Below are 25,110 nucleotides of genomic sequence, written 5' to 3'. Positions count from 1 at the left end.
AAACCTATGGCGTGTTATTCATGTTCATAATCACTTCTGAGAGTAAGAGTGATTCATGGTAGTCCCCTATTTAATTTTTATTGATTCTTGAGGGAAGGGGCTTCTTTGTCTGAGGTCACTTGATTATACTGCCTAAATATTCTTTAATCCAGGTTGAATTCAATAACAATGTGAGTGGTTTGGTAACATTTAATAAATATTAGAGGCTCGTTGTTCACAAATTTAGTATTTGATAGGTGAAACTTGTTTCATTCTTTTCAAAACCATGAGGGCAAAGTGTTTTAAAAAAAACATAAGTCTAAGCTTCCAAGTTGTATCATTTGTAGACAGAGTTGATTATGTTGTGCGCATATCGGCTTACTTAAGGATGGGCAAATATTTGAGTTAGGGATGTTGTGAGTCGGAAAATTGAGATAGTTGTCATAAAAATGATAAGAAATCAAGTCCTAAATGCCAATTTGAGTTTATTTTAATATTGTTTTGATTATTTTTTAGGATAAAATACAAGTGATTTGAAGAGTGAAAAGAAGCAAACACATGGAAAATTAAATCTCAAAAATGAAAGGAGTATCACTAAGTATAATTAGAGCATCTCTATAATGTATGGCACATTACCTGAACAAAGTTCCCATCACTACAAGGCAAAATTCAAGCAAGTTTTAATCCAAATGTCTCAAGTATGAATAATAGCAATTCACCACTTCACTGAGTCGATCGACAAAAAATATCCTCATCAATGACGATCTAGTGATGGAAGGAAAATTTGACACATTGACAGGATGTTTGGCATCGACAGTGTTATCCACCGAATTAAACAATGTGGTATTTTTAGAATTTATTAGTCCATTTTTGTTGAAGCTATATCAGCCTTTTTGGCATCTTGGAACCCTATCTTTTGCCATATCTTGAATGTAAAGATTGTAATTGAAATCCTAGATTGAATTTTCGTTATTTTTTGCTTGGAATATTAAATTTCTTGGAAATCATTTGGATTCTATGGAAAATTTGAATGATTATATAGGTAAATCTTCTTTTTCTCTCGTTATGAGAAGCAACGTTCTATGCTTGGGGTTCTGCATTATTAATTATTTATTATTATGTGGGCAGTGATTATTTACCTCTTTATTTGATTGAATGTTTTAATTTTATCTTATTCTCTTTGTTTTAACTCGAGAATTGAGATTGCAAGATCTAGTCATTCTTAGATCTCATCTTACTTGAAAGAGAAGATAAAGGTAGAGATATTTAGTTACAACGAATTAACTAAATCTCTTCTAATAGCTAGTGTTAGAAATAGACTAACTAATTTGAGGTCATTGGTTGGTTGGTAGTTTATACATTTGGGTGTTTGAAAGAAACCCATATGAAATTATGTGGTAGATTGAAAGATTACATCCATTACTTAAGGCTAAGTTTGTTCTTAATAGTCAATCAAATTTAGATGCATTTTAACGTACCCATATGTATAGTCAAACTCAAGAGGGCATAATCCAAAGTGTTTTTATCCTTTTATTATATTAAGTAGTATTTACTTGTGATTCCAAGTTGAAATTGGTGATTTGAATACGTAATTGTCTTGAAATAACCCCCTATTTACTTTGTAGCATTATTATTAGCATTGAATACAAAGGCTTCGTAACTTGAAACACTCATAGGTGAGCCTATCACCTTTATTCCGTATGGACTTGACACCAAATCTATATTGGGTAAAAATTATATCTATAGCAACTGCATATATCTTGACGAGTATCTTGAGCATTATCAATGACATGGTTTGCCAAATAATTTAATGATCCTCTAGGTTATTTTCCTCTTTTTTATATTTTGCCTTTAAAGCTTTTCTATAGCTGCCACAAGTCATTTATGACTTGCTAGGTATGATATTATGATGCCTAGGAAGTTCCTTTTATTTTACACAAGTATTCCTATTTTAGATCATACAAGGTTGGTAAATTTGTCATTAAGCAAAAATTCAAGTAAGACGCCTTGGATGAGATTTCTGACAAGTTTGTTAGCTCCAAATGTGGATTTTAGGATTGCTAGACCTTTGTTTAAGGTCTAGGGGCATTCTAAATCATTTTTAGCTATCAAGTAAGTTTGGGTGTAGGTCCCACTTTTCATTAAAGTGATCTCTCATTTGGTATTTCATCAATTTCGTTGAGTGCAAAATGTAATTTTTATGGGTTGACATATCTTTTTTATGCATGGGGTTTGAATGAATCTTAATCACTCGATTGGATTCTTTTGTGGTTTTTCTAAATATTATTGGAAAATTAGCCATGTATCCACTTAAGTGCCCTTTTGGTTGCTTAAGTTGAGCCACTTATGTGTCTAGGATGCCGCATAAGTATCTAGCGCTAATTTCAACCTCTTTCACTTAAATAGGATTTCCTTCTGTTAAGTAGAGATGTGTGAAAACAGTACCCACTGCATAAGCTGTGTGTTAGTCACTTAAGAGGCCAAACCTCTGCCTGAGCATAGGTCCACTACATTTGAATGAGATACTTTATCTTTTTCTCATAAAATTTCATACATTATTTCTTCTTAAAGCTTGGAAACTAGAGTTGGATAACAAATTGGAGTTGAGGATTAGTTGTATCTTGATTCTTGATCACTCTACTACCTTTAATCGATAAGTGTTTTACCCTACTGTTAATTTAATTCTCAAGAAAAGTCTTAATTTTCTTTAGATTTTGAGGATGTTTTGGTACTCGGTTTGGGGGATGGTCATGCTGAAATTTTAAGCATGATATTTTTATCTATTGTGTCCTAGTGAAAATGCAAGTGTGCGTGGTCTCTCAAGTTGTAAAATGTCATTTAAAACCCAAATATCATTCCAGGTACTTGTGCTCAACAACAATCTAACTCTAGTATTAATAAAAAGATAAAATAATTGCAAATGTAACCAATAATGTTTGAGATTTGAAACCTAAAAATAACCTTAAACAATTCTGAATTATAAAGTTTTGGAGTCAATAATTGGGAAGAATCCAGGTTCACGGCACTACGAACTATCCTACTTAACATATAATCTTGTTGGTTTAGTTTATTTTCTTGGTTGTTGGTCATAGGTTCGATATCATGAATATGGTCTTTTGAGCCTCTAATCATCTATCTGACTTAGCCCCACAACTACATCATTGACCGAGGGTTCAAAAACTAAGGGAAATGCATTTAAATTTCATCTCATATATGAAATAAGTGGGGCAAATTAGGTATATTTCTATCCCAGATGCAAATCCTAAATTCAATTCCTTGAATGTTTAAGTTCACACTCCATATTCCCCATGATCAATTCTATTGTTCCTACATTTGGGCTCACAATGAAAATATGAATTTATCCAAGGGGTCGCGATCTGTTGAATAGTAATAACAAGGATTTAAGATAAAACAATTGTGATAATAAACATAAACCAATTCAATTTAATGAATAAGTCATCATGTTCTTGGCCTCAACCCTAGAAGAGGGTGTTTAGCCACTCAAGGTCTTACAACGAATTGTAAGATTGAAATTTATGTATAAAAACAAGAACAAAACTAAAGGAAAGATTAAGGAACCTAATTGAAACCGCATCAAGTGTATTTCTAGCCCAAAAAGTCTTCCAAGGTATCTTCAACAACTCCCATAGGGAAGCCAAGAGCCCATTTAGGAATCAAGGGCATGTCACTTCCATGTATTGACGCGATAAGGCCGTAGAACTCCATTATAATGGATTATAACTGGAAATCAACAATTTTATTTGTGTCTTAGGGCATGGAAGTCCCTTATCTCAGAGGCTAGAGGGCATGGTACGCCCATTCAAGATTTCATCAAGGTTCGCCTCCTTCCATTAAGCCTTGAGTTCCTTACTTTTTGGGTGATTTTCCATCATCATTAGAACTTGTTTTTCTTATGATCATCACTCTTTAAATGATACATGGACTTCTATAACATAAAAAAATGCATATTAGTGCTTAAAATACACTAAAATTCAATGAGATGAACTAGAACAACCCATAACTCAAGCTAGTGACACTAGTTTTGTTGTTTAAATTCTAAGTGAACAATATAATTCCAAACTTGTTATAACCACACATAAAACATTATAAAGATGTATTTTAACACATAGATTCTTAGTTATATGAATATCAACTTTTTATGCACATAAGAATTCATCAAAACTAGGCTAAACAAGCCAAGATTATGACACTTAGGTATATAAATCCATCTAAGATCATCAGCCCACACTTAAATCCTTGATCGTACTGGAAAAACTATTCACATTAAGAACCAAATAAGGAACACTCCAATATTACTCTATAACAAACAATAAATTCAAGCTAGCACTACAATGACCACACAAAGAGTAAGTTTAACACCAAACATGTCATATACTTTTGAAAACTCTTGCACACTACTTCAAAACACTTTAGACTTAAGAATTGAATCTAACAAGTTGGTAAACTCATGCATATTAATAAATCAAAGGGACAATATAGTTCACCTAATTGTCATCAAACATGCGCCCTCACCACAACAGAGTTACCTATATTCACTTACAGAGATGCAATTTGTCTCAAGAATGGATATAAGAATCAATTTATGCCCACTCTCAAAAAGAATTCACATGCCACATAAGATGAACCATAGTATACCCCTTAGTTTAGTACTCTACTAATATCAAAATATTATGGCTTAAGATCAAATAGCACTTTAAAGGTTTTAGTGTAGGCTAAGAGACGGGTAGGAACTATTCTAGTCGATAATAGTGACTATCTTCCCTAAGTACTTTAATACATCATATTATACTTTGATCTCTTTTCTAAATAACCAAACTTTTACCACTTCTATCTTTCTACTTCACTTTTGTTTTTACCTATCTATTTAAACTAGTTCACATATGGTAAGAAGGGAGTAGTCTCTATCACCATGATTTAATTTTTGATCAATTTTTTCTGTTTTCATTATATTATTCCTTATCCAATGACATAAACCTTTTCAACACCAATAGCTACTATTTTGGGGCTTTATTTTCACCTCTTTCTCCTTTAATTTTACACTTCTTAAACTCATCAATTCTTTTGACTAAAGTGATTATGAGCTACTAATCAAATTGTGGTCAATTATAGAAAAGGTATAGGCTACATATAAGGCTATAAAAGAATAGACTAAAGTCTCACTAGGGCTAAATAAGATCATACAATAAGATTGGACAAAGAGGGTATGAAGCATGGCTATCAAAGAAATGCCTATATAATCTCCTGGACCCAACATTCTTTATTTTGCTTTGCACACACACCAGACAAGTTCTAGACATGAATATGCAAAAAGGAGTATACAGCAAGAAAGAACATCTCACACATAGCACATGCTCAAATCAAGTAGGATCTTTATAGACTCTAAACCAAGCAATAACATGAATCCAAAATTAGGCAAAAATCACATAAGAGTCATACAAATAAGCCTAATAAAAACTAGTTATTCTATACATTTAAAATGCTTCGCACCATTAAAACTACTTGCATCATGCAACATCACATAAAAACTAGAATGAATATCTTAGTTATTCCAAGCACAACAAATTTTAAACTTTACGCCTAAAATAATAAAGAAGAGGTATTGGGTTTAAAGGGAACCCCATTGGAAATGAATCAAAAAGAATAACCAAGGGGTAGGTTAAGTGTGACCCAAATAGACTAAAATGAATAAAAACTAAAAATAACTAAAGAGAACATCTTTTAGAAGAACTTCACCCTAAAGTAATTGGAAGATTCCCCACTGCATATTTTGTCCCTAGCGTATAATTCAAAAGCAAAGATAAAATTACTACCTGAGGCCTCTAGGACTAGCAAATATCAACTTTAATCATCAATGAGGTTAAATAGACCCCACACTATTTTTTCCATGCTTCATAGCTTGGACTTTCGATACTCAGACTTTCCTTCACCCTTTTACTCAAAACAAAAAAAAATAAATATGAAATAAAAAAAGTATAAAAATAAAATACCTACCTTAACTTAGGTTGCCTCCCAAGCAACGCCTAATATAGTGTCAGGGAATGGCCTATATCACTACTCTTCATCATCTTTTTCCTACTCAAAGGTTATCTTTTTATTTTTTTGGAACTCTTGAGTAAGTACTCTCAAGGTCTACATTTTTTTAAACAAAAAAATATTTAGGATCTTCTTTCAACTTCTCAACTTTGGGCTTAAGTGGTTGTTTGGAAAACTCTATGACATAGTCTAAAGAGGTGTTTCGTGGTTTGCAATCCTCCACAAATCCTTATAGTGTAAAGGTGGATTGAGTGGTTTGTATACATTGAAGACAACCTCTTCATATCCAGTCTCATTTTTAGTGTGCCCTCTCCAAAATCAAACATTGATACTTCCATCACCAAAAAGGGATATTCCAATATGATTGGTACCCTGTTATCTTCATCATAATCAAGAACAATAAAATTAGCAAGATTAATGCAAGAATAATGAACTTACAGACCTTAATAAGGATGTCTTTAATGATTTCTTCAGGATGAACTCTAGTTTTGTTTTCCATTTAGAGCACCAAGGAGTATGGACTTGGATTCCCCAAACCAAGACCATTCAATAGTGATAGAGTGCTTGCACCCAAGTCACACAAAGCATAGAACATATCAGTATCACTAATTTATATGGGAATGGTGAAAATTCTTGGGTCCTTCTTCTTCTTTGGCATCTTCCTCATCACAAATTAACTGTACTTCTCAGTAAGTGCCACCATCTCAATGTCATTCAATTTGTTTTATTGGTCACCATATCCTTCAAGTACTTAGTGTAATTATCCATACCCTTCAAAATATCTGACAATGGAAGATTAATATGAAGACTTCTACATATGTCAAAGATCTCCTTAAAACATGCATCCTCCTTAGCCTTTTTAAGATTTTGAGGGAATGGTTATGGTGGTCTCTCTTAAACGCACTCATATGCCTTATTTTTTGGGTACTCAAACTTTCCCAAATTCAAAACTTCTTCAGCAGCAACGTGCTTCTCCTTTACTTGCTTTGGTACTACTCTTCCTTTACCTCCTAAATTTTCTTAGAAGGTCTATCAATGAGAACTTTACCACTCCTCAAGGTGATTTCTATAACCTTCTTTCAATTCTTTGAATGACTAGGCAAACCACCTAGAGGTTGGTACTCTACGCTTGAGCTAACTTCCCTAACTATGTCTCCAAATTTTGCTGGGCAAGTTGCTATTTTTTATTTTTGCAGCCATCTGCTCTTGATTTGGCAGGATCTTTTTTAATGTTTCTTTAATATTACTGGCCTACATGTTTTGTAGCTGCTGAAACTGCTGAGTCTTAGCCTGATTGTTTCTCTATAAATAGTTAGGCTGACTTTGCCACCTTTGGTTGTAGGCATTACTATAATTTCCCTTCTATGTATTTCCCATAAAGTTAACTGACTTTGATTTTACTTTGTATGAATATACAAAGTGGCTATTAATACCATAAATCTCATACCAAGACGAGGTCTGCTAGACTACATTCACCTGAGCTTAAGGTTGGTTAACACCCAATTTGTTAAATAGTCACATTATTTGGTTTTACAAGGCTGACAATTGAATATCCAAACTTGTGACACTATCCACATTAATTATCCCGACAGGGTTCTTCACTACAGTTCATGACATATTACCTTGCCATTTGGGATTGCCTTTTGCAAATTGGTTCAACAAAGTGGATAGCTAATAATATATTTTCTCTAAAGCTTGGCCACCTACAATTGAATCTAGCAAAATGTTTGTATTATGGCAAAGAGCTTCAACAAAAATATGATCCAATACCTCATTCATCTATAATTGTACGGATAGTCCATGAGTTATGATTTGAACCTTTCCTAAGCATGATGTAAGTTCTTATTCGGCTACTGCTTGAAACTCAATATCTTACTTCTCAACATTACAGTCTTGCAAGATAGGATGAATCAAATGAGGAATTTATTTTATAGATCATCCCATTTATTGATATAATTTGAAGGTTTTGCCTTCAACCATTTATTTGCTTTCCCCAATAGTGAGAAAGGGAAGAGAGTGAGCCTCACAAGGACTGTGGAGACTCTAGTAGGGATAAAAGTGTCAGTGATCTCTAAGAAGTTTTGTAGATCAACTTGAGGATCCTCATGTCATAAGGCAATGAACTTCCCACTATTATACAACAACTACACCATATTCTATTTAAGATAGAATCTACCTCCAAGTTTCGATTTACAGATAGCAAAAGTAATATTAGTTGTGAGTGGGATTGCCAGTTTTTGTACTGTCCTGTGGGCTGGTTGATATTCAACCATTGGTGTAGGAATAGCTTATTCCTAATGAATTTGAGGTAGCCGATAGAGAAGTGTTGCTTCCCTCCTCAACTAAAGTAAGCATCACTCAGGTTCAAGATAGGGGTCAACCAAATACCTTTTATCTTATTACACCTACAAATTAAGAAGCTAAGATCAAGTTATTAGCACTTGTAAAATAAACTAGAAAAGCTTAAAATAAGATAGTTTACTATTTACAAGTCCCTAGCAACGATGCCAGAAACTTGTATCCTAGTGGACACACAAGTGTACATGGTCTACAAAGTAGTAAAATGACCTTTAAAAGACAAGTATCAATCTCACATGGACTTTTTCTCAACAACAATCTAACTCTAGTATTACTACGAAGATTAAACAAGTCCAAAACTAACCAATAACGTTTGATATTTGAAAACTAAAAGTAACCATAATCTATTTAGAATTATAGAGTCTTGGAGACAATAATGGAAACGAATCCAGAATCAAGGCACTACAAACAATCCACTTATCTATACAATCTCGTTTGTTAAGTTAATTAAATTAGTTACTGATTCAAAAGTTTGATAACATGACTATGGTCTTTCGAGCTTCTAATCGTCTATCTAACATAGCCCCATAACTACATCATTAAGCGGGAATGTGAGATCAAATTGAAATAAATTTATATTTCATCCCATGTATGAATTAAGTTGGGAGAATTAGGTATATTCCTATCCTAAATGCAAATACTAACTTCAATTCCTTGAACATTTAAGAACCCACTCCATATAACCCATGTTCTATTCTATTATTCCTTCTTCCAAGATCATAATAAAAATATGACTTTATACTGAGGGTCGTGAATCCATAGATAAGTAATAACTAGGATTTATTAAAATCCAATCATGATAATAAATATAAACAAACTCAATATAAACCATAAGTAATTATGTCCTTGTCCTCAACCATAGAAGAGGGTGTTTAGCTACTCATCGCCTTTCAATGAATTACAAGATTGAAATTTATGTATAAAAAACAAATACAAACTATAGGAAATATTAAGAACCATAATTTAAGACTCCACAAGTTTATTTTAATCCCCAGATTTTTTCTAAGGTGCTTACAGCAAGTCCCCTGATTTCATCAAGGTTTACTCCTTCAATTTGGCTTTGAGTTCCTCACTTTGTGAGTGCTTTTCCATCATCATTTAAATTTGTTTTGCACTAAAAATCACTCTTAAAATCTCACATAGCCTCCTATAACATTAAAAACCATGAAACATTGCTTAAAATATACTAGAATTCATTGAGATGAACTAGCACAACTCTTAGCTCAATCTAGTAACAATAGTATTCTTTTCTATTCTCGAAGTGACCAATATGATTCCAAACTTGTTATAACCATACCTTAAATATTATAAATATTTTAGCTTAACAAATAAATGCTTAATTTTATGAATGTCAACTCATTACGCATACAAGAAGTCCCCAAAACTAGGCTAACTGAGTGTAAATTATGACATTTAGGTGTATAAATCAACCTAAGATCATTATCTTGGTAAGGACACTATTGTAGTGAAAATTATCAGATTCCATAACTAGGCCCTAAAATTTATTTTTTTGCCCAATTTTTAGCTTAGAGTATTAATTTTCAATATATGTACCATTACTCTCATATTGTTGCATATATTCTTAAATGGAAAAAGCTCTGGTATATAGGGTTTTGAGTACATTCTTTGGTGTCCAGATAAGTTATATCTTACCTACTCATAGACTTTGCCTATTTAAGGTACTTGTATGACATGGGATACTCTGCTTAGGTATTTACAACCATTCTAGTTGTTTTAGATCCCTTAGAGTTTGATTTCAACTTAAAATCTTTAATCTCTATAGTCGCTTCTCCTTTAGAACATGGCTTATTGTTCATAGTATCCTTTGTTTAGATTTAGATTCCTTATTCTAAGAAGGGGTAGCTGTTTGCCTTAGCTAGGATATCTCAGAACTTGTGGTGTAACGAACCTCCAGATCATTTTTGGCATTTCCACTCATTTTTACCATTTAGAGCTTTTCTGTAGCTGCCCTAAGTCATTTAAGACTTGCTGGAGCTGACAGTTTAATTATCGGCAACCCATTTAATTTATCGAGACAATTCTATGATTTAACATCATTACTAGTTAGAATGGCTATTGCGTGAGAAACTTTAGTTAAATGACATCATATGCAAGTTATGACAGTTCCAACAACTTTGGAATAATGATTTTAGGCTGGTTGTAACTTTGGTTTGGGCCTCGAGGCTTTTGAACTCATTCTAGGCTACTATCCAGAGTTATGAAAATGGCATTGGGTAAGGGACCCACTTTTCATCAAAATGACCTCAGATGAAAATTTTTACTTTACCATTGAGTATGGAACGTCAAATTTGAAAGGGTAACATAGTTTCTTTGCATATGTGGGATTCTGATGAATCCTGAGGGGGGCAGACAGAGACTCAGAATAATTACAAGTCTCCAGTTAGTGCATTGCAGCTAGTGAGACCGCTAAAGTAGCCCTTTGGGCACCTTTAAGTAATATTTAGCGGACCTCATGCACTTTAGTTACCCTACCAGTGTATAAAGTGTTTCTTTATAGGAAAGTTTGCCACTAAAGTGCAATCCTCTTTAGCATCAGCTTGTCTGCTTTAGCGGTATAGTAACAGTGGGCCACTTGAGTGGTCACCGAGGCACTTTAGTGCTGACCGCTAAAGCGGCCTAGGTCATTCTTTCACGACACCTGGTTCTTATAAAATTCCTACTTAGCCCATTTTCCCCTATTTTCACCCATTTTCTAGAGAGGATAACCCTAAGAAGTGTGAGAATTTTGAGAACTATTAGTGGATGATTTTGGGGTGTTTGTAAGATTTAGTATCACATTTATTCTTTGAATTCTTGGTAAGCTTCCATCAATTTCATGATTAAAAAATTTATCATTTTCCAAAATCCCTAAAATATTTGTGTGTTGATTATAAAACTATTTGAGCTCGGAATTCACCAATTCTTAGGGGTAAATATTCCTTGGCATGGAGGGACGTGTTGTTGGTTTTGATAGTAGGATTCAGCAAGAAGGACTCATATAGGATTTTTATGTTATTTTAGACATGAAGCAAAAAAGTGCAATATGTTTATCATTGATCTTGTTTTGATGAGTAGATTGTTATTTTGATAACCTGGCATCTTGCGAAAGCTTCTCGAAAGGGAAATTTTTTCTTCAGGCTTTTCTCAACATCCAGGTAGGTGAGGTTTAACTCTCTCACAGATTGAGATAATATAATAATATGTTATATATATGATGGGATTTAGGCCATTGGAGATATTGTTGATATAATTAGCAATATTTGGACTGTTTAGGCTATTTCGGAATCATAAATTAGATATAATTGATTTAATTAGTCTTGTCTAGGTAGAATTTCTATCATAGGACTAACTATGGTTTGTTTAACATCTAGAAGTAAATTTAGATTCCTTAGTCTTGTCCATGATAGAATTTTTCACAGAATGGATTTCAGGGATTAAAAGTGGACCCTTGTAGCCCACCTTAGGCCAAGATTTTTGTAAACTCTTATAGACTTCTATATATATGTTTTACCCCTTTAAAAGGCCTACTTTGGGAGTTTTAGGAGAATAGTTACATGATATTTATGCTAGTTTTGTTCTTGGGAGATGGTGCTAAATTTGGGTAATTTAGTAATTTATTGATAATAAGTTCCAGTTCAGGTCCAAGAGCTGATGATGATACTAATGATATGAGTTCCGATTCAAGCCCTACATTTGATTGTATGAGTTTTGGTTCAAGTATGACATTTGAATATATAAGTTTCGATTCAAGACCGCTATTTATGGTTTGTTTATGATGATTATGGAGTTGGTTCAAATATGAGGTTTATGGTATGATGAATTGTTGTTATGGATGAGATGTGGATAGTTAATGAAATTACAGTGATTTACTTTCTTAATTGCACCCTCCAGGATTATGGGAGCCCACATTGGATTATTTACTTTTTCACATACTGGATTATGGGGGCAAGTCTTGTAGTATTAACTATGCTTTCTTTATTATATCTATTCTGGTTATTTATTTATTGTGTTGGATCTTATTTCAAGGTTTGACCTTTTAGCCTAATGTAACGACTCGATTTACGGGTCATCATGGCTCCTACTTTATCCTACCAGTAGGTAAGCCAAACCGTAGTCTGGAGCTATAATGAATGGGATAAATTGGTATAGTGACCTAATAGCTGAAAATCAATAGTTAAAGACTTAAAATAACAATACAACTTTAACAATAGTCGTACTAGATAGGTAGAAGGTCAACAAATATCCCAAGACTCAGTAATGTGGGTACAACAGCTAATATAATTAAACCATAAGTATAGGATAGTCATATATAATCTGTCTCAAAAATAAAAGACTAGGACATAGATACATAGAAGGAAAAAGGATAACTCTGATTCCAACCCAACATGATCGTCTAATCAACCGAGACAACTGGTACACAGATTTATACTAAAAGGGTAGAGAAGTATAGTATGAGTACCAAAACCATGGGTACTTAGTAGGCATCATCGACCGATTGAGCTAAATCATAATATAAGTACAATAAAGATGCAAGTAAATAAGCTAAGTCAAGGAAAAAAAGGCAAACCTAGAAATGAGCTCCAACACTGTTGTACATGAATAAGTAAATACCTATGAAATACTAATGTAAAGATCACATAACCATAACTGCAAGATTGGCCCTCATAAGCCAGTAGTGCAAAAAATTAAATAATCGAACACAGGCCCCCATAAGCCTGGAGGGTACAATCAGGAATGCTACATCATGAATAACCATAAATTGTAAATTATCACTCCATGATCAAGAATCCATCCAAACTGAGTCATACCATAAATAACTCCCAATGTTGGACTTGAAATGAAACTCAATAACCTTATCAACATCATCATCATTTGTCAGACTTAAATTGGAGAACATATTATCAATATCATCATTATTATTGTCAATTGCTATACTTGAACTGAAACTCATATTTATAAACCATACAATTGGACCGTACTAATGAGCCATGTTGATAAACTACCCCAAAAACAAAATCAATAAACCACTCCTTTACTCATCTTTGTACTTTGGCCAAGAATATATTATATCCATAGGTCATAGCAATAACCACATAAATAAAGCATACCAATACTATATCCATTAAGTCATTCCAAAAATCATATCTATAGGCCATGTCAATGGTCAAATACATAAGTCATATCATTAATCATATCTGCAATTCATATAATTAATCATATCTATAATCATATCTACAAGTCTTATCATTAATCATAAATATAAACCATATATTTAATCATAACTATAAGCCATATCATTAAAAATAACTATAAGACATATCATTAATAAAAAGTATAAGTCATCTCATTAATCATAACTATAGCTAATAACATTAATCACAACTGTAAGCCATATCATTAATGCTAAAAATTAGCATCAACTCTCAAAATTCATCTAACATACTCATGTATATTTGATGACCTCAAGTCCCCAACATAATCACTTATAAGGGTATATCATGCAAATAGGGTCTACAAAAACTAATAAAATCATGGCCTAAGGTGGGCTGGAGGGTCACACATTTAATCCCCAAAAGCCATTTTTGGAAAACTCTAAACCATACTAGGACAAGGTATGTACACTCATTTATAGATGTGAAAGCAGCCATAACTAGACCTAAGATAGTAGTTTACCCTAAAATACAAGAAACTAGGTGAATTACGCCTAAACTATAATTTCAAGATAGCCTAAATAGACCAATTAACCCAAATATTATCAAACCTCTAACACTTAAGTCCCATCCCCTATCTATCATAATATCATATGCAAAATAGCTTAATTTATTAAGAGAGTAAAGTTGGCCTACCTAGATGTCTAAGAAAAGCCCAAAGAATCTGCTAAACCAACATTTTTTCTTTTTGAGAAGCTTCCGCAAGATGCCACACTATAAAAACATAATCTAATCATCAACATAAGAACAATAACACCCATATTGCACTATTGTGCTTCAAGTCCAAAATTATGTTAAAATTCCATGTGGTGACCATTTATGGAGTCACACATTCAAAACTAACAAAACCTCCCTCTATGATCACAAAAAATTTACTCTAAAAAATAGGTGAATTTCAAGCGCTAATGGTGCTACTATAAAGCCACCAAGATTCTAAGGATTTTCATAAGAAGATGGAGAACGTAACCTTGAAAATAATGGAATCTTACCACAAATTTGAGGAATTGCATAAATTAATGATACTAAAGCTTCACAATTACCCATAAAAGATTCTCTAAAGCTTCCACACTATTTAGCATTTTACTCTTTTGAGAATAGGTGAAATATGGAAAGAAATTGGGAAAAAAGGGGAATTTATAAGAACCAAGATGGGTTTGCTTTAGTGATCACTGCTAAAGCGCCTGGATCCACTAAAGCAGTACCCGTCTCCATGAGCCAAGCCGCTAAAGTTGACCATGGGCCACTTTAGTTCTAGCTGCTAAAACGCCCAGGTGCCGCTAAACTAGTACATGTTGGCTATATTAGGGCCACTAAAACACCCAATAGGCCACTAAAGTGCCCTCTGCTAAAGCATCAAAAGGGCCACTTTAGTGGTCACACCAGATGGCAAGCACCGACTGGAGACAATGAATATTGCCGAGCCTTCACCAACCTCTCAAGATTCATTCAAAATCCCGTATATACAAGAGAACTATGCTACCCTATCAAACTAGAGATTCTAGACTCAATGGAATTGTCCAAATTTCAATCCAAGGTCATTTGAATAAAAAGAGGGTCCTATATCCACTTTCTATTTTTCTTAACTTATGCCAATAACACGAAATTAGTATGAGAGCCTCAAGATGAAAACCAAGGGTCCAACCAACCCAACATAGATGTTCCATAGTTGTTGGAATGGTCAGAATTAGCATATGGGGTTGTTTGACTGATGTGTTTGTCTGGTATCCAATTTGAACAAGCAAAGGCTTTAAAATAAGGAATTGCCTCTAAAACCAAATAAACTACCCGGTAACCAAACTATCATTTTGAGCAAATCATAAATCACTTGACGAATCTATAGGAAAGCGCTAAATAGTTAAAATGAGAAAAAATACAAAAAATAACCTAGAAGGTCATTTTAATATCTACTACTAAAAGAACTTTTTTTTGTAAAAGTGAAGGATTAGAATGTACCTGAAGCCTTGAATAGGTGAGGATAATGAGTTGGCATCTCGCACACAATCCCCCAAGTAGACTCCTCCATTGGGCGGTACCTCTACTGAACCTTAACTACTAGAATTTCTATAGTGTGCAGCCTCCTGACATCACTAGACAAAATGCAGCAGAGGATACTCCACAAAGATCAATCGTTCATCCAACTGAACCAAGTTCCATCTAAGAATGTGAGAAGGGTCAAGAGTGTATCATCGTAACATAGAAACTATAAAACCAGATAGACAGTAGAAAAATATAAGGTTAAGGCTAAATCATAATCCACCTCACTAACCATATGAAGTATCTCAAAGGGTCTAATATATTTGGGGCGGAGCTTGCCTTTCCTCTCGAACCTTATCACATGTTTAGGGGTGATACAGGATGAATACACTGTCACCAACTCAAAATATCAAGGAACAAAGTCTACAATCTGCATAAGCCTTTGGCCTCCTTTGAACTTCCCTTAAGCTACTGGAATCACCCTGACTCTATCCATTGACGCTTGAAGCAAATAACTATGACAAGGTCTAATCTCAAAAGTCTCAGACCATCCAATCAGATATCAATATTGCCTACCATATAAATCCTCAAAATGCACCATCTCAATACTCAAAGGGTAGATGTTATTATAAGAGAACTTATCTAAGTCTAAGTGCTACTCCCATAGATCCCCAAAATCCAAAACACATGCTCGGAGCCTATCCTTAAAAACTTGAATAATTTGCTTTGACTGCCCATTAGTATGGGGATGAAAGGATGTAGTAATATCCACTTGAGTATCCAACTCATCTAGAAAAGCTATGCAAAATCTAGAAGTGAACACTGACATATATAAGGAAACCATGCAAACGGACTATCTCACTAACATAGGTATGAGCCAACTTCTTGGTACTAATGGATATCTTATTAGGAATAAAATATGAATACTTGGTCAACTAATCCACAATGACCAAAATACCATCGGAACCATAGGAAGTAAGAGACAACCCACTAACAAAGTCCATGGTAATATACTTCCATTTCAATTAAGTAATAGGCAACCATTGAAGTAGGCCACCAAGTCTCTAATGCTTGACCTTTACCTGCTGACAACATAGGCAATGAGCTAAAAGTCTTCAATACAAAGTCCACCATATTTATCTTCATACCACTCCACCAATAAGGATGTCTTAAATGTCTATACATCTTAGCAGTACCTGGTTAAATAGAATATCTGGGGCTGTGAGCCTCATTCAAAATTGATTAATTTAAGTCATCAACCTTTGGAAAATAAATGCAGCTATCAAATCTCAAAACACCATTAGAATCTATGGTAGCCCTATTGGACTCACCACTTAGCACCTAATCACAGATGATGCAAAGTCTCTTATCCTCAAATTGACAACTTTAAATTTGCTAAATTAACAAGGACCTTGCCGCAGTACTATTAAGAATCCTCCTAGGGTTTGAGATATCAATTCACACTATCAACTTGGCTAAGCATTAAAAATCCAATGCCAATGGCCTTTGAGAAACTGAAATATAAGCTAAACTACCCATACTCATTGCTTTCTGTTGCAAGAAGTCCTATACCACCTTTGCCTTGCCCAGATGATACAAGATAGAGATGTCATATCCTTAAGCAACTCTATCTATCTACATGAAACACCCTAGGCTTTGGCCTTAGGATAATTCTTGATCTTTAAGTTCACTATGCTTGTAATCACTCACCATACAAGTCATATGGTGTGGGTATGGGTCTAGGGACCCTAGTCGTATGTTGGTTAGTGTGTTGATTGACTAAGTTTTATCCTTGGTACTATATACTTCATACAAATCATATATTGATGTAATAAGAGGGTTGATTCCAATCGTAAGTTGACCAATGCCCAGCCCTTGATGTTGTACTGCTCGTATGGTATGGTAATAGGTTAGGCAAGGGAGTCATATGTTGGACAAAATATAGTGTCCAACTTTCTAACCTAGTAACGACTTGAGGGTACCACTTGTATGTTGTGGTGATGAGTTGGAGGGTCCACTCATATCTATATACGAGTTTTCTATAGTTTTAAATTGGGGGTATTCAGTACATTTCCCCTTTGTAAATCCCATTGATACCATGATATAAAATACCTTTTGGGACTTTATTAATCTATTATTATCAATCAAACACTCTTAAAAATCTCTCTTAACTCTCTCTCAAGCAAAAGTCTAAGGTTTCACCAAGACAATCAATTAGGGGTTTTCAAGAGTGATTCTGTCCATCTTCCTTGGTGTCTAAGTCATGTTACTCCTACATAATTATTAGTTCAACAAAAAACATGTTTTAATGAGTGGTTTTCATGGTATTATTGTGGTATTATTTTGGTTTTGAAATAGATATTGGTGGTTTTGGTTGTTTATGGTTGGAGAATGTTTTCCCATGTTTTAATTATGATTTTTATCATGTTATAATTGTGGTTTGAACATGTGGTTGCATGGGAATGGTCAATTGATATTTGGTTTTGGTTTTGGAATTTATATTCCCTCAACATGTTTGTTAAAATGCTAATGAGAATTGTTTTGTCACATAGTTTGACTATTATTGAAATCTTTGCATTGCATAAGAGGTAATGGAACTTAAATTGGTTTGGTTGGTTTTAAATGGCTTGGAAAGGCCTTGATGGCCAGGGTTTTGTCTTAATTGAAAACTTTGGTCAAATTGGTTTAATGTATTTGGTATGGCATAAAAGGATAGACGTGCAAGCTCTAATTTTTGTATAACGATAACAATGGTTAAAACGCCTAATAAAAGACTCCTTGGTAAATGGTTGGAATGTGTAAATGAATTTAATATAGTCTTAAAGGGGGATGTGTAGCAAAGCCATAGAAGGTGGAGGTCCCTGGAGGACCAATACTGGACACTTATGTTTGCCGATGTGAGGTTTGGTCTTGGTGATCGTGTGCATAATGTCACACTTATATTTTGGGAGATGTACTAGTCATCTCAGGTTTTATTCTCTGGTTCGTGAGGATAACACGGACAGGGGCCCTTTCAGCAGGTGGAGCTGAACCCATATAGCCCAGGGTGGTTTTAGGATGGCAAAGCTACACAACCTAGGTAAAGATTTTAAATGCATGCTAAACCCAGTTCCCTTTCCTGGCACAATGTATAGTTGTATGTATGTGATTTAATATGGTTATTTACCTTGGTTTTGGATTACTGACATTGATTTATCTTATCCCTGAGTACATGCTAGTGTTCACACTGTTAACCGTCTTCGGGTACTATATGCCCACGTGATGCAGGAACCAACCATACTACTATTCCTCCTGCTCAGTGACTTTGGTTCGGGGACAACATTGAGTTAGACTTTAGTGGTGAGCTATTATACTCCATAGGGCTCCATTTTATTCTATGAACTTCTTTTATTTTGGTGCTCACTTTGATTTGGTTTTTTCTATGGTCGAGGGTATGTTTCAATTGGATGTTCTTGATTCTGGATTGAGGCTTTGCTAGATAACTATGGGTATGGGTAGCATCGATATTGGTGTAAGCCTTGGTATTGGTATTTGCATTAGGGTTGGCAAAGATTGAATATTTGATTAAGGTTGTTAGATTATGATTATAGACTTTATTCAATGTATTTAAACTATTATTGTCTTATTTTGTTATATGTTTTGAATTCATCCGACATAGGATACAGGGTGGTTATGATTGGGTATTGGGGGTGGTCTCCGATCCTGGTTGGACTTGTGATGCTCGACACGACTAGGCCCTGGTTTAGATCATGTCACTATGCTGCCTAGAATTTAGCTCTCTCTGGGTCATAAGCTGCTGAATACTACGATGATTCATGAAGATCTCACAATTCACACCATAAATATAATGCCTCTAAATCCCAAGAACGAACATTATCTCCACTAACTTTAAATCATGTGTGGGGTAGTTGCACTCGTGCACCTTCAAATGGCTTAATGTATAAGCAATAATATAACAATGCTGCATCAATACACATCCCAAATTGACACCAAAAGCATCAAAACATATAGTGAATCCCTCACCTTGAACACAAAGAGCCAAAATAGGAGCTAAAGTAAGAAATCCCTTCACTTTTACAAAACTCAACTCACATTTCTCGAACCATCAAAAAGGAACCTCCTTCTGAGTTAATTTGGTCATCGTCACTGCAATAGTAACAACGATCTCAAAAAACCATCTATAGTAATCGACCAAACCAATGAAGCGACGAATGTTTGTCGGAGAAGTAGTTTTGGAAAAATCACAAATATCCTCAATCTTTACTGAGTCTACCATAATCCTATCCTTAGGCACCAGATGCCCAAGCAATGTCACTGACTCAAGCAAAAACTCACACTTAGAGAATTTGGAAAAAAGTGGATGATCTCTCATAGTTTGGAGCACAATCCCTATATGACACATATGATCCTCTCTACTCCTCGAATACACAATGATGTCGTCGATGAACACAATCACAAAGAAATCCAAATAAGTCCTAAACTAACATTTTATCAAATCCATAAATGTGGTTGGGGCATTAGTCAATTAAAAAAAACATCACCAGAAACTCATAATGACCATGACGGGTCCTAAAAGTTGTCTTTGGGATATCCTTAGCCAAATACTCAATTCATGGTAATCAGACCTCAAATCAATCTTAGAGAACAAATCATCAATGCGAGGATAGGATACCGATTCTTCATTGTCACCTTATTAAGCTGCCTATAATTTATACACTTATGAATGGAACCATCATTATCTTCACAAAGAACATAAGATCTCTCCATAGAGAGACACTCAGTCTAACAAAACCCTTACTAAGAAGATCCAAAGTTAAGAATTTAGCTCCTTAAGATCGGTAGGTTCCATATGGTAAGGTGTCGTAGAAATAGGTTGGGTGCTTTGCCAAAAGAATAATAACAAACTAATATAATGATTAGGAGGAAGACCAAGTAGATCAATGGGGAAAACATTAAGAAACTCACAAACTACAAGAATAGAGTTAAGCGATGGAATGTCCATACTAACATCACAGATATAAGTGAGATAAGGCTTGTAACCCTTCAAAATAAGCCTCCTAGCATGAATATTAGAAATGATCCCCATAGGCTCATGTTTAATAGCTCCATGCCACATGAATTGGGGTACGATAGGCATGGTAAAGGTAACAGTCTTGGTAAAATAATCTAGGATTGCATGATAAGAATCATATCAAAATCCACCATGTCTAATATAATAAGATTAGAATGAGTATCAAGCTCTCGAATAGTCACAACACATGAATTGAAAATCATATACACTTATAAAGAATCACCCATGAGAGTAGACACACATAATGACACAGATAATGAATCCAAAGATAGCACTAACATGGGGCATAAAAATAGACAAATAAGAATAAGTGGATCCCAAATAAAATGAACCAAAAGTCAACTAATGGCACACCAAAATCGTACCTATGCTAACAACAGTCGAAAACTCCTCCTTGATTCTAGCAGTTACTTTATACAACTAATCACTTGCGCCACTTGATTGGGCTCTAAAATAATCTCCTATCCTACCCACCTGAGAACCTCAATGAGCACCTTGGGGACCACCCCTACGACCATGCGTACCACATATAGCTGGGGTGGAACTACTCGAATTGGTGGAACACTCTAAAATGGAGGAACCACCTTTCTACAACTGGGGCACTCTCTCGAGAAATTATCAAATGCTCTATAACAATAACATGCCCAACATGCAATATTAAAATTAGAAGATCTGGCTGACTCAGAATAACTACCATGACTAGAATTGTGTCACGACTTGATTTACAAGTCATGATGGCACCTACTAAATCTCGATAGTAAGTAATCTAGACCCATAACCCAGAGTTATCATAATGTGTCAATTCGATATGAAATTTCAACATAGACCAATTCAATGAACATAAGTTAAAATATAAACATAGTGTTCTAATATAGATAAATAGTCATCAAAAGATACCAATCCCTCGACTTGGAAAGACCAATACAAGAGCATATAATGTCAATAATACAACCCAAAAGACTTAGAAAAGATTAACATGGGAAACTTGAACTCCATGAGCTCACCCTATTTTTGGAAATCAATCATCGAATGAGAAATGGTTAACAATGAAAGATAGTACTCAAATCTACAATAAAATGATACAAAAGTGTAGTATGAGTACCAAAACAATGGGTACTAAGTAGGTATTATTGGACAACTAAGACAAGTCATGATATAAAAATGATATAATGCAATATAATTTTAAGTTAAGGTACAGAATCAAACTTGAATTATCTCCATCATCACTATACAAAATAAGTAATTAAACCAAAATAACAGTATAATATATAGCGTCAACACAAACCAATATTATCGTGCATAAGAAATAGACAATTCAAAAAACATAGCACATCAAAAGGCATACACACAACCAAACATAAGTAACAAGTTGGTGGCCATAATCCAACTGGGGCATAAAGTAAAGAACTCATCACCGCATCCCATACTATGGGAGAGTACACCCAAGAGAGATAATAATATGGCATTTAATCACCAACATATCTAATTCTCATTGTTATTTGACTGTATTCAACATTTATCATCAATTGATTATTTTGCCGCACTTTCAATTATTACAAACATCGACCACATAACCATATTCCATATGATTACCATCATTAATTACTTATCATCAATACCCATTAGCCGCTACTAATTAGCTATGCAAGGAATCATTAACTACCCTATTAAATTCCTAACCATTGAACAATTATAGCTATCTACTAAGAAACCATGCACCGTATTGCCTTTTTAATAGACAACATTCCATAACTAACCATATTTTACCACTTACATTACTTACTAAGTGAATCCTCATTTTCAACTAGTTTTCTCGATTACCATCTAATTATGATTAATCAATTAAACAATAATCATCACTATTCCTTAGTTATTATTAATTATTAACTGCACCACTTTATATGAATTTAACACTAGTAGGATACATATAGCATTCTAATGTCATATCCTATCCATATTACATACATTGAGATATATATATATATGCATATATAAGCATAAAAGTACCATACATAGGGCTAGCCAGACTCGAACTGATAGATGCACATGGAGGCACTTCAAATAATCATCCTCCAGCCTTGTTGGGTATATCATCAACATCATAATATCCTCTCACTTTGGCAGGTATCAATATTACCATTACAATATTCTCTGGCTTTGCCCAGTGTCAATATCATTATTATAATCTACTTTGTGCTTGTCGGGCCTCAATATTATCACAATATGTAATCAATATCGATAATAAAGAACAAACCCCATAAGAGCTAAAGTAAATGACAAGCCGTATGAGGGCTAAAGTAAATGACAAGGCCCACGAGAGCTAAAGTAAATGTACATAAAGGAGAAGTAAAGAAGATCATGCCTCCATTACTCATCATTCGTCTTCCATGTAAATATATTAGTATATATATATATATATATATATATATAACATGAGTACTATATTATCAACACGTTTCAAGTACAATTAGAAACATAACTTCCCATGTAATCAACAAGCATGCCTTCTAGAATCATTTGTATCACGACTCAAAATATTAGAAATATAAAGGCTTTCTAGCATGGTCACAAGTTTGGTTACTAAACAAGCTTACAACATAAGTAATAACATAGCCCAAGCCCGAAACAATAGCTTAATTAATGGCTCATATGATACCATAGATATGGGCTTAATTGATAGCAAAAACCATAGTTACTCATAGCATTTATGGTAATTTAGTCAACAAAGCTTATACATCACTTCTAATGTCATCAACATAGTATAATTACTCAATCTCACCGACATGCTTCCAAGGTAGCATTTCCAAGGAATTTTGCAGTCGTCTAAAGTCTTCAAGAGAACTACATCAATCCAAGCTTAAGGTGGGTCAAGACATTCCTTCAAATTCACCTATCATATTCTAAGTTCAATTTCTACCCGGGACAAGACTAAGGTATGTAAATCATTTTGCAGATACAAAATAAGCCACCAATAGTCCTAAGGTAAAGTCTTCCCCAAACATTACACCTAATTCAATCATACTATCTAAGGCACATCCATTAATGTAAGAACTAAGGTAAACTTACCCATAACATGAGTGATAAGGTCACTCTCATCCATCTAGAGTTCTAAGGCATCCTCATGTTAACAATGAGACATGAAGTCCAATTTCCCCAAGGATCAAGCCTATAAGTCAATCATTTCAATCTATGAGTTCAAGTGACCTAAACAATGCAAATAATCCCAAGCCTTACCATTCATCAATCCAACACCTAGAAACTCTCCCAAATCTAACAAGATATCACAATTATACTATAACATAGCTCAATCTAACAAGGATTAAGCCTAACCTACCTCAACTACGAAGAAAACTTATGAACTGCCAAACATTAACTTTTCAATTCCAAGAAGATTCTTCAAGGTGCCAAGCTATCAATAACACAATCTATATATTATAACGAGAACATTGATGTCCATATTGAACCATTGTGCTTCAGGTTTAAAAATGACACAAAAAACCCTAAGTGGGTCCCACTTGCAAAATGCACATTTCCAAGGTCAACACAATGTTTGTACATCATCAAGGAATCATATCCCTTAAGAAATAGGTAAATACTAAGATTATTTGGGGAGAAATCAAGCCTCTAAGCTAATTGGGGTTTTGGTCAAGAATTCAAGAAATTTAAGCAAGCAATGGAAGGATTCATACGTCAAATCCAATGTTAATCATGGAAATGTATGTTAACTAAGCTCCCAAGACACTCCTATGACTCAATTTGAGTCTAGCACACCATTCTGGGGTTTCTTGGTCTCAAGCAAGAGTGAAAGTGCCCAAAATGCGGCCTAAAAGGCCTTTAAATACCCTCCCTGGAAAATATATATCGCGATCGCCTCCCAAGGACCATGATCATGGTAGGGAGATCACCATTAATGCTTGTGCAATTGCGAAATCTTTACCTTGCACCAGGTATCAGCTAAAACTTGGATAAAATTCTAAGTTATGGCCAATGCCTTAGGATTAATTCAGGATCCGATGTAAAAATATTTATTTGGTAGCAATACTGATTTTGATATTGCAAAGGCATTCGTGAACTCAGATTTTCCATCCGAGGTCTTTTCGATCAAACATGGGTCCCATACCTATATTTATAATTTTCTTAATTTTTGAACAATAGATCAAAATGAGTTCGGGTACATTGGAACCCGAACCAAAGGTCTACCTAGTCTAAAATTGATATTTTGGAGTTATTGGTGCTGTCAAAATTCACATCCGAGATCATTTTACTGAAGCTTTTCTCGGTGGTCATTTGGATCCAACGAAGATTTCTAAATAGGGAATTGACTCTAAACACCAAAAGAATTGCCTGGTAACCAAGATATCAGTTCCAACAAGTAATAAATGACTTGGGCCAGCTATAGAAAAGATCTAACAATGAATATAAAAGGAAATATAGGAAATAAGCTGAAGGTATTACAATAACCAC

Source organism: Capsicum annuum, chromosome 5, assembly GCF_002878395.1.
Source record: "Capsicum annuum cultivar UCD-10X-F1 chromosome 5, UCD10Xv1.1, whole genome shotgun sequence".
Classification (NCBI taxonomy): domain Eukaryota; kingdom Viridiplantae; phylum Streptophyta; class Magnoliopsida; order Solanales; family Solanaceae; genus Capsicum; species Capsicum annuum.
Note: the sequence above shows the minus strand (reverse complement) of the source record.